General features: G+C 41.0%; 1 long non-coding RNA gene across 1 annotated transcript; it reads left to right on the top strand.

Annotated features, from left to right (window-relative positions):
• Positions 1–6: 6 nt before the first annotated feature.
• On the top strand, positions 7–9008 carry LOC119887983. The gene is made up of 5 exons (XR_005441835.1): positions 7–1483; positions 3410–3506; positions 3611–3727; positions 8267–8410; positions 8525–9008. It is a non-coding gene; the product is annotated as an uncharacterized LOC119887983 (long non-coding RNA).
• The last annotated feature ends 1120 nt before the right edge of the window (positions 9009–10128 follow it).

The following is a 10128-nucleotide window of genomic DNA, read 5'->3' as shown; positions in this document are numbered from 1 at the left end:
CAACCTAACAAATGTTGGCTGCCCAATAATAATACATATCATTCGGCAGTTCTCCATCTCCCTTCTGCCATTCTGAAAACACGGGTGTACATTTAATTCCTTGAAAAGTGACCTTGGTAAAAGAATAGTATTAATCACCAGAGTTAAATCTGCCAGCCAGCAACAAAAGAAGGGATGACTACTACTCAATATCTTGTTTGGCTTTATCCAGGGCTATCTTAAAATTATTGTGAAACAAATTCTTATATCTTTCAGTCACAGACACACCTAAATATGTAAATCTTAGAGCAGTTAATTAATCAATTAGTTGACTGTCGGAAAGTTAACCAGCAACTATTTTGATCACTGCAAAAATGTCAACCCTTCAGTGGTTCCTGTCTGTAAATGATGAATATTTTCTGTTCTTCTTTGTAAACTGAATATATTGGACTGTTGGTCAAACAAAGTAGGACATATGAAGATGTCAGCTTGGACTTTGGGAACACATATTGCTATTTGCTGACATTCTACAAACCCAATGTAATAGAGAAAACCATCGGTAGATTAAACAATAATGCAAATAAGTTTAAGTAGCAGTCTGATCAAATTTATAAGGTTATTAAATGTGTAGACTTATTTTTGCTACCAGAGCGGCAAGACCACATTAGAGAGCCCCATTAACCAACAGACCTCTGCCACTTCACTCATCCACATAACTTCAAGTTTCCTATCAATCAGCATTACAACTTTGGTGTTTTGCAGCAACTGATAAGAAGCAACATAATAAGCCAACAGTGAGATTGTGTGTATATACGCACTTTATGACTTTCTCACATTACTCAAGGACATACAAATGACAAGTTCTTAAAAGACCATAAGCGACATACTGTGTGTTTGTTCGGTTGCTTTCATGGCAACAGCAATAATGTGACAGACACTACAGTTCCTGTATCAGTGAGTAATGACTATCTGAAATCCACTCACAGAAACTAAAATAAAGTGTCGCTGAAATGACGACGACAAAATAAAATGATCTGTACTGGATTGCTTACCAAGACAAAGTCCATGTTTGAAGAGTTGTCCGTGAGCAAGTTAAACAACCAACTTTTCAGAGTAGTGTGAAAAACAGGAAACACAGTAAGAACACATACCACCACTTACATCCAACCCCTGTATCCGGCTCTTGAATTAGTCACACACATGTCCACAGTCCTTGTGTCTGACACTGTTTTCACAGAGGCGGAGTTATTGGAATCAGGCAAAGGAACTCCTGCGCTGGCGTTGCCACCAAGAGTCATGTCACTGTATGTGACAGTGTGTGTGGGGGGGTGTTATGTGATCTTTACTGTGTTTCCTGTTTTTCGCACTACTTCCCTGAAAACTCCAAAGAACTGACATCTCTGACTTACAAACACCGACAGACATACACGCAGGGTTCCTTTAACACTTTATTTGAGTCAGCTTTAAAAGGAACAGATGGCTAAAAGTCAGATTGCCTCATTCAGTGAGTAAATTGAGTTATATCTGGTGATATACTGCAATAATCAAACTTTTTTTTGGTCTTCAAATGAGTGAAACTAACAACCATCTAAAGTTGGTTGTAAGCAATCCAGTACAGATCATTTTATTTTGTCGTCGTCATTTCAGCGACACTTATTTTAGTTTCTGTGAGTGGATTTCAGATAGTCATTACTCACTGATACAGGAACTGTAGTGTCTGTCACATTATTGCTGTTGCCATGAAAGCAACCGAACAAACACACAGTATGTCGCTTATGGTCTTTTAAGAACTTGTCATTTGTATGTCCTTGAGTAATGTGAGAAAGTCATAAAGTGCGTATATACACACAATCTCACTGTTGGCTTATCATGTTGCTTCTTATCAGTTGCTGCAAAACACCAAAGTTGTAATGCTGATTGATAGGAAACTTGAAGTTATGTGGATGAGTGAAGTGGCAGAGGTCTCTTGGTTAATGGGGCTCTCTAATGTGGTCTTGCCGCTCTGGTAACAAAAATAAGTCTACACATTTAATAACCTTATAAATTTGATCAGACTGCTACTTAAACTTATTTGCATTATTGTTTAATCTACCGATGGTTTTCTCTATTACATTGGGTTTGTAGAATGTCAGCAAATAGCAATATGTGTTCCCAAAGTCCAAGCTGACATCTTCATATGTCCTACTTTGTTTGACCAACAGTCCAATATATTCAGTTTACAAAGAAGAACAGAAAATATCCATTATTTATAGACTGGAACCACTGAAGGGTTGACATTTTTGCGGAGATCAAAATAGTTGCTGGTAACTTTCGACAGTCAACTAATTGATTAATTAACTGCTCTAAGATTTACATATTTAGGTGTGTCTGTGACTGAAAGATATAAGAATTTGTTTCGCAATAATTTTAAGATAGCCCTGGATAAAGCCAAACAAGATATTGAGTAGTAGCCAACCCTTCTTTTGTTGCTGGCTGGCAGATTTAACTCTGGTGATTAATACATTTTTTATACCAATACTATTCTTTTACCAAGGTCACTTTTCAAGGAATTAAATGAACACACGTGTTTTCAGAATGGCAGAAGGGAGATGGAGAACTGCCGAATGATATGTATATTATTGGGCAGCCAACATTTGTTAGGTGGTGTGCTGGGTCCAGGAGGAGGTGAATAAATAAATCCACGCAATTCGTACCACTGGCAACCTTGTTAAACTGAGCTCTGGGGCTCTTAAGATTTAGATTCTTTTTAACTTTAAACAGCTCTTTCATAAGGCTCCTATTTTGCTTTATTTTCTCTTCTCTGCCTCCCTCATTGACTTGGCATTCAAACTGTAGGCTAGAAAATGTAGGCTAGAAAATGTGTGTGTAAAGGACCTCTTCAGGGGTTTTGGTAAAAAAAATAATAGTGAGCTGCAGCTCACAAAGATCAAAATGTTCTGGCAGTTAGCAATTGGTGGGGTTCATTCCTCATCAAGATGCATCAGGTAATGGGCACCTACAGTTTTGATTGTTTCATGGCTCCATCTGACCATCAGGAAATTGGCAAACCCTTGTTTAGGACTGATTGAGAATGGCTTAAGATGAGGGTATAATCTGGGCACCCACTGCCATGTTTATGCCAGGTTTTTGATACCCTTTAAAATGTTTGTGCCACTCATACTGATCCTCTGGCCTCATTCAGGGTAGTCCACAAGGAGTTAAAGATCACCACTAACCTATCCACCAAGCTGAAGACCTGCTTGCTTGATATCAAAGATGTATGAAAATGAAAAAGCAACATATGGCTGTGCAATGACTTGACGAGTTGTTCTGAACCTTGCTTGCCCTTCTTGATGGCAGCTGTGGTGTGAAAATGTCAGGCCAGTTGGTTTGTTAGCATCTTCCTCTCCACACAGTACCTCACCTCTTCATACCTCCTCTTTTGTTTCAGGTTTTCTCACTGACACTTGCCTTCCTTTCCACTGGACAGAGTTACACAGAGCGGACGGAACAAACCAGTAATTCATGTTATGCAATGTGTCCAGCTGGTAAGTTATAACAAGGAACTGCATGCATTAGCCTTGTGTTGAAGAATTATTGTGGAATTATCACAGGTTAACTCATTCCCTTTCTCCGTTTCTCCGTTTCCCAGGATATCATAAGGCCGGTGACTGAGCAGGACAGTACATATGTAAAAAATGTGGAAACGACGAATACACCGAAGTACTAAACTTATTACCGAAATGCCAGAAGTGTGACTCGTGTAGTCGTAAGTATCTTGTTCAAATACTATAGATTGGGTTGGTTGGTAGAAATCCCAGAGCGGGGTTGGCGCATCTGCAGAAGCTGCCAACTTTCTGCAGAGTCAAGAGCTACAGACCTCCAAATGTCATGTGGCCTTCAGATTAGCTCTAGAAGAGTGCGTAAAGAGCTTCATGGAATGGGTTTCCATGGCCGAGCAGCTGCATCCAAGCCTTACATCACCAAGTGCAATGCAAAGCGTCGGATACATGGTGAAAAGCACGCCGCCACTAAACACTAGTGCAGTGGAGACGTGTTCTCTGGAGTGACGAATCACGCTTCTCTGTCTGGCAATCTGATGGATAAGTCTGGGTTTGGCGGTTGCCAAAAGAATGGTACTGGCCTGACTGCGTAAAGTTTGGTGTGGGGGTGTTCAGGGGTTGGGCTTAGCCCCTTAGTTTCAGTGAAAGTAACTGTTAATGCTTCAGCATACCAAGACATTTTGGACAATTTCATGCACCCAACTTTGTCGAAACAGTTTGGGAATGGTCCCTTCCTGTTCCAACATGACTGCGCACAAGTGCACAAAGCAAGGTCCATAAGTTGGATAAGTGAGTTTGGTGTGGAGAACTTGACTAGTCTGCACAGTCCTGACCCCAACCCGGCAGAACACCTTTGGGATGAATTAGAGCAGAGATTGCGAGCCAGGCCTTCTCATCCAACATCTGTCCCTGACCTCACAAATGCGCTTCTAGAAGAATGGTCCAAAAGTCCAATGAACACACACAGCTGATTACCTGTTTTAGAACAGTATATTGACGTTTTTTAAAAGGAAAATCTTTACAATATATGTTGATTATAATAACAAGATTTCTATTTGAAATTATATAATAATAATAATAATAATAAAAAACATGCATCCTTAAACGGCTTGACCCTGCTCTTGTCCTCTCTGATTTTTCTTCAGGAATGAGAAATGTTAAATTTCTTTTCCCCAGTTCTTTGCCATAGTCATCCACCCATGAGTTATCGACGACATCATCCTGTAGTAATGGAAAATATTTAGGACTATACTACTATACTTTAGGAATATTAGGACTCCAATGCACAAACTAAACGCCCAGCAGCCATCCAGAGACCCTGAGAAAAAAAAACCTAAAAAAAAAAAAACAATACATCAAGATGCATCGACAATCGCTCTACAATCCCATCACAGCCCTCCAAACTGCAACCGGATCAACCCAAAACCCACCCCGGCAGCGGGACGCAGCGGGAGCCCCACCCCTGCCGAAGAGGGCCCAGGCGAGGAGAGGAGACAACTGGCCCCAAGGCCAGTTGAGCAAAAGCCTGAGTCCCCAGACCCCTAGGTCCAGAGCCGGCCCCCACGCCAGGGGAGCCATGCCCCCCCCATTATGGCTAATTCCATATTCCCACCAAGTTGCCAGGGAAGTGCTTATGTTAATGCTTTTAAAGCAGGTATGATGTTTGATTCTGGAACTGATGAATGGCATATCGGAAAATTTTATTTCCTTACAAAATGTTTGTTCTATGTCCATCCATGAGTGGTCCAGGGGGCTTTGATTGGTCCATTTTGAGATATATTGTAGTCTATTGGACAGGAAGTAATGATGTAAATTTGGCAGTTCTAAACCACCACAATCTTTTGCTTTTTGCAGTTTTTAAACTGATTCGTGGGGGTTTATTTTCCCACAAAAATTTTAAGATGTTTGAGTCCAGTGATTTAAACCAGACAGCAGAGGGTTTGGTGGGTAACATTGAAAACAGGTAATTGATTTTAGGTAGGACCATCATTTTTATGGTGGAGACTCTTCCCATGAGTGATATAGGTAATGATGTCCACCGTACAAGGTCATCCTCTAGTGATTTTAGTAAAGGCGTGTAGTTTCTGGTACCCCTCTGGAGACTAAAGCATGGAGAAGAATGATAATTTGTTTTGACAGAAGCTCTTGGGGAACTGTATAAGATTTTAATCCAATCTACGAAAGAGCTTCCAAATCCAAATTTATGTAAAGTAGCGAATAGAAATTTCCAATTTACTCTGTCAAATGCTTTCTCTGCATCTAAAGAAACAACTATCAGGTTATGAATAGTGGCACAGTCTATTACGTTAAGTAGCCTGCGTGTATTGTTGGTGGATTGCCTGCCCTTAATAATCCTGTTTGGTCAGAGTGTATTATACCAGGAGTGACCTTCTCTAGCCTTCTTGCTAGGGTTTTGCAGATGATTTTAAGATCTGCGTTAATAAGTGATATTGGGCGATAACTGGACGGGAGTGTGGGGTCTTTGTCTGGTTTAAGGAGCAGGAGTTGATTGTTGGAGGAAACATGCAAGTACCCCTAATTTGTATAACCATCCTATAGAATGTGGGCGCAAGTATTTCCCAGAATTCCTTGAAGAATTCATCTGGAAAACCACCTTGCCCAGGGGCTTTATTATTCAGCATATGTAAGAGAGCTTCCTGGAGTTCAGCCATTGAAACAGGTGAATCCAGAGCCCTGATCTGTTCATCAACTAATCTTGGCAAATCTATATTGTTCAGAAATGCATAGATGTTAGAGCTAGATGGGTCAATTTGTGATGTATAGTAAGTTTTTATAATAATCTCTAAATGCATTTTTGATTTCTTCTGGGTTATAAGTCAGATTCCCAGCTGAGTCCTTTAAGGAGGAAATTGTTATTTTTTCTTTATTCAATTTCAGTTGGTTGGCTTAGAATCTGTTGGATTTATTGCCATGTTCAAAGTTTTCCAAGTGTAGTCTTTGCAACTGAAATTGGGTTTTTTATTAATAATTTCATTTAATTCAAGTTTTGATTTTCTCAGATCATTCAGCATGTGTTCCTGTGGAGAGGCAGCAAGGGCAGTGTGTAATGTTTTTATTTTTTGTTCTAGTTTTTGTATGATGAATAGGAGATTATTTAACCTCTCATGAATGCTTTTGCTGCCTCCCAAAGAAGACATGGCAAAGTACCCTGGCAGGTTATTAGTTTCGGTATATTTTGCCCATTCCTTTTTGAAATAACTTACAAAATCTAGGTCTTTAAGCAATGATGCATTAAATCTCCAACTTCTAGTCGGCCGTGTGACCCTTTTTTTAGTAAGAGTGATAGAAACTGGTGTATGATCACTGATAGTGATTTTGGGTGAATTTGAGTGTTGGAAATGTCTGTCATAATTGAGCTGCTAACCAAAAAATAGTCAAGGCGAGAATATGAGTGGTGGACTGGTGAAAAGAAGGTATATTCTCTTTGAGTGGGGTGGTGAAAACGCCAAACATCGCAGAGACCAAAATTGCTCATGTATTGTTTAAGAGTGTCTGTTGATTTCCAAATACAGTGACCAGCTGCCGTACTGAGCCTGTCAACTGCTGGATTACATACCAGGTTGAAGTCCCCTCCTAATATAAGAGCTGTGTCTGAGTGAGCAGAGAGTGAATGGAAGAAAGCATGATAAAAGGAGGGCTCGTCAACATTTGGGCCATAGATATAAGCAATGCACAAAGGAGTATTTTGAATCGAAATATTAACAATAATAAATCGACCCTCTGGATCTATATTAGTGGTATTATGATTGAAGTGTTTTTGTCATATTCCATGGTGACACCCCTTTGTTTTGAGTTATAGCAGGCTGAGTTCGAGTGAGGAAACTGTGGTGAGTATAGTTATCTACTGTCTTGGATAAATGAGTCTCCTGTAATAGGACAATGTCTGCTTGCAGATTATTTAGATGGTTAAAATTTTTTAATCTTTTCTCTTGAACCAACTCTGCGTACATTCTAAGAGGTGAGCTTAAGTGTGGTCATCATTCAATGAAGGGATGTGGTGTAGGCTAGTGTGTGCAGTGTGTGTATCAGTAAGTGAAGGTGAGTTTGACTAAAAAAATTTAATTTATGATATTTTACAGCAGTTTTTGGGAAGGAGCCATTTTTGTCCCTAAGGACAAATGTGTGAGTTTTTTAAAGGAACTCTTAAGGGTTAAGTGACATAGTTATTTTAACCCAAACCATGATCTTTTCTAATCTTAACAAAGCAGTTTTGTTGCCTAAACCCAATCAAGTAGCCTACTTTTTGTGCCTGAACCTAACCAAACTGCAACGTTTCACGACTTTAATAATGCACCCTTTCGAAATGGCGATGTTTCGAAACACTGGCGTTTTATTTTGAAAGTGTAACCGGACGTTGCATATTTATTGTTGATAACTTTACCGGAAATTGCATACTTCATATCTCCGTTTGGGTTCAGATTTTATGTAATGTTGGTGATTTAAGAACTGAATATATTTCTGTGTTTCTCTACGTTAAATAAGAGAAGACAAAACATCTCCAACAGGAGTAGAGGTGTTTTTGTTTTTACCTTGTGTACACTTACTCAAGTAGCCTAGTGTACTTAGTGTGCAGCAGGCTACATTACAGTGAGGAATCAATACAAACACCCCTGTGTTACACGTGAAAGGAAAACTTTCAGCAAAGTAGGTGTAGAAAAAATTCCGCCCACATCTGACTCACTTGAGACAAACCAGGAAACAGATTGTTTTTTTCCTCTCTAAAGTGACACACAGACTAAGAGAAGAGATGATCAGATTCACCTTCAGACCAAATTAACAACTTCTTCTGAGTGAGTTCAGCTACAGGAGAGAAAAGAGGAAAACTACAACACTGCTGCTTCAACCTGCAGACGCTCCACACACTGAAGGTGAGTTTGACTAAATAAACACGACTCAAAGTGAAGTTAGCAGACTATGAGGGCGGGATGCCATGACTAACTGTACTTTCTTTCTACTTTTACTTTCTTTTGCTGTGTTTTCAGCTTCATCAGATACAAAATGGCTTTCAGATTAGAGGACGAACTCTGTTGTCCGGTCTGTCAGGACGTCTTCAGAGATCCCGTTCTTTTGTCATGTAGCCACAGCTTCTGTAAAAACTGTCTGAGTAGCTGGTGGAGACAGAAACAAGCACGTGAGTGTCCAGTTTGTAAGAGAATATCTTCAAGGAATAAACCACATTGTAACCGGGTGTTGAAGAACCTGTGTGAGGCCTTCTTGTTGGAGAGAGATCAGAGAGCTTCAGAGGCTCTCTGCAGTCTGCACTCTGAGAAACTCAAACTCTTCTGTCTGGACCATCAGCAGCCAGTGTGTCTCATCTGCAGAGATTCAGAAAAGCACAGCAACCACAGATTCAGACCCATCGATGAAGCTGCACGACAACACAAGAAGGAACTTCAGGAAACTCTGGAGCCCTTAAAGGAGAAGTTAAAGGTTTGTGAACAAGTTAAAGTGAAGTTTGACCAAACAGCAGAACACATTAAGGTCCAGGCCCGACACACAGAGAGCAGATAAGGAGCAGTTTAAGAAGCTTCACCAGTTTCTATATGAGGAAGAGGAGGCCAGGATGGCTGCACTGAGGGAGGAAGAGGAGCAGAAGAGTCAGATGATGAAGGAGAAGATGGAGGCTCTGAGCAGAGAGATAGCAGCTCTTTCAGACACAGTCAGAGCCACAGAGGAGGAGCTGAGAGCTGAAGACGTCTCATTCCTGCTCAACTACAAAGCTGCAGTGGAAAGAGTCCAGCAGCGCCCCCTGCTGGATGATCCACAGCTGCCCTCAGGAGCTCTGATAGACCAGGCCAAACACCTGGGCAACCTGACCTTCAACATCTGGAACAAGATGAAGGACATGGTCTCCTACACTCCTGTGATTCTGGATCCAAACACTGCAAATCCAAGACTCCTTCTGTCTGAAGATCTGACCAGCGTGAGGGGAGGAGAGAGACAGCAGCTTCCCGACATCCAGAGGTTTGATAAATACTGGTCTGTTCTGGGCTCTGAGGGCTTTAACTCAGGGACTCACAGCTGGGATGTCGAGGTTGGAGACAGTGTAGTCTGGTCACTGGGTGTGTTAGCAGAGTCTGTCCAGAGGACGGGACTCATACATTTTGGATTATGGGGAATGTGGTTCCATGAAGGTAAATACTCAGCATGGTCATTACCAGATCCACCCACTGTTCTCAAAGTGCAGAAGAAGCCACCAGAGGATCAGAGTGAATCTGGACTGGAACAGTGGAGAGCTGTCGTTCTCTGATCCTGATACTAACACACACATACAGACCTTCACACACTTTCACTGAGAGGCTGTTTCCATTTATTTTCACTGGGGATGAACTAAAAATATCACCTCTGAAGATGTGTGTGACAGGGAACAGAACAGGTGGGGATAAATAAGATGATTATTCATGAAGCGCTCTTTCCTATTGTGTGTGTATTGCGAAGAGGAAGAGACATGCCTTTGGTGTGAGAGACCGGGTTCGTATCAACTGTGAGACACCAATGTGTCCCTGAGCAAGACACTTAACCCTTAGTTGCTCCAGAGGTGTGCAACCCTGTGACATAGCAATTGTATGTCGCTTTGGATAAAAGT

Source organism: Micropterus salmoides, unplaced genomic scaffold (genome assembly GCF_014851395.1).
Source record: "Micropterus salmoides isolate LMB-PRFRI ecotype aquatic unplaced genomic scaffold, ASM1485139v1 Ms_hic_scaffold_462, whole genome shotgun sequence".
In the NCBI taxonomy this organism is placed as follows: domain Eukaryota; kingdom Metazoa; phylum Chordata; class Actinopteri; order Centrarchiformes; family Centrarchidae; genus Micropterus; species Micropterus salmoides.
This window is presented reverse-complemented; position numbering and strand designations above follow the sequence as displayed.